Genomic DNA, 1,699 nt, shown 5'->3' with positions numbered 1-1,699 from the left:
CAGAAAAGAATTCATTTGAAACATTTTTCATCACAAATCTTCACAAATGCATTTGTCAGTCTTGGTTATTTCAAGGCTGAGAGTAGATAGTTAGGAGTGAGTGTTAGGTACTTTTAAAATAAATGAGAATTACCTTTGTGTCTTAAAACCGAGTGGCTCAAACTTGGATCTGTCGCTCTTCAATGACATGGACTCAGACGAAGCCGTCGACTGTGAACTAGACAGAAAATAATTCATATGAAACATTTTTGATAGCGATATCATTTCACTGAATGTGTCTCGTTGTGTCTTACTGTCTGACAGTTCAATCAAATTATGACAACAAACCCCAAACACACTTTTCATGGCTCATTCTTGTAGATATAAACATGTTCACAAATACATCACTCTTAGCAATTTCAACCCCCTGTACTAAAATGAAACAACGACCTCCACAACAACAACAACCTCTCCATTATGAAGATCGGCTTAAATCAATACACCACATGATGGGCTGAGAGTAGATAGGTAGTGGTGGCTGGAAAGTCCTTTTTTAATTTAAATGAGAATTACCTTTGTGTCTTAAAACCAAGTGGCTCAAACTTGGATCTGTCGCTCTTTAAAGAAATATCGCTCGGAGCTGCAGATCCAGGTCCCGTGGACTGTGAACTAAACAGAGAACAGTTTGTTTACTGACTGACATCAATTTATTAATTTTATACTGTTTGTCAGATATCAATTCACCAAAACTTTCAATATAATGAACCATTGTAATTTTAATTTGAAGCATGTCCACAACTCCACATTCTTTTCAGAAGGTACAGTGACAAGGCATTTGTTAGGGTTCATAGATTTACAACCTTTCAAAGCCGAGAGGCTCAAACTTGGATCTGTCGCTCTTACTCATGCTGGGAGTGGTACTCATCTGTGAACTAGAAGGAGATACGGTTTTAGGTCTCAAACATGCCAACCCCCCCCCCAAGATGATCACTTTGATAAATGCCTTAATTCATAAATGTATGTTAGAGATAGATTTTTTTGTTCTGGAGATGCTGGATGAGTTTCAGTAGGATTATCTATATTATAAGCTCTCTTTTTCAGCTGTAATAACACCAGCGAACAGCACAGATTGATTAATTCTCAACACACAATGTGCAACATCAATCTTACAATCTTACACCATAAAGTGAAGAACGGTTAATCAGAATTTGAAGAATCAGTACTTTTTTCAGACTGTCTCTATATGAAGATGCATTTGCTGAATACTGACAGTCTAATTACAAAAGGTCTTAATGGTGAGATCATCCATTAAGCTGTTTATTACCTGGTTGGAGTCTCACTGGACAACTCAACAGACACAGATCGCTTCCTTTTCTTCTCAGTCATTGTTGCTGCTGGGTTGGACAAACATGGCATTCATTGGAAATAGGTATGTAACACCTGTGCAGTTCTGTTCTTACCTGAGGTTTCGGCCACAGTCTTGTGGAGTTATGCAACTGAACAAATATGTTGCTACTAACAATCAGCTGAGTCTGTCACCAGCTGATTTTCAGGGTTTGTTTTCCATTTTATTTACCTAATTTAGTGGTTTGCATTCTTGTGAATTCACAAGTAAATAATCAACTTGTAAAGCCCTTAAATCCAGAATCGTAAGTAATACTTTTGTTTATACTTTATCAGAATCTGTTCTCAAATGTTTTTGTACAATCTAGGGGAAAAA

General features: G+C 37.0%; 1 long non-coding RNA gene across 3 annotated transcripts in view; it reads right to left on the bottom strand.

Annotated features, from left to right (window-relative positions):
• Positions 1-6: 6 nt before the first annotated feature.
• LOC102291860 overlaps positions 7-1,699 on the bottom strand; it is a 9,099-nt gene continuing 7,406 nt past the window's right edge. For 2 of the 3 annotated variants that reach the window (XR_006053655.1, XR_317910.3), the window contains exons 4-6: positions 840-911; positions 553-648; positions 7-217 (exon numbers count right to left, since the gene is read on the bottom strand). This is a non-coding gene — a long non-coding RNA (uncharacterized LOC102291860). Of the gene's footprint in view, positions 218-552; positions 649-839; positions 912-1,303; positions 1,694-1,699 lie in introns of those variants that run through there. The other variant, XR_006053654.1, reaches the window with a different exon arrangement.

The sequence above is a fragment of the Haplochromis burtoni genome, unplaced genomic scaffold (assembly GCF_018398535.1).
Source record: "Haplochromis burtoni strain Fernald_Lab_line unplaced genomic scaffold, NCSU_Asbu1 Contig_1531, whole genome shotgun sequence".
NCBI classification, from domain to species: Eukaryota; Metazoa; Chordata; class Actinopteri; order Cichliformes; family Cichlidae; genus Haplochromis; species Haplochromis burtoni.
Note: the sequence above shows the minus strand (reverse complement) of the source record. Positions and strands in the feature narration are given on the sequence as shown.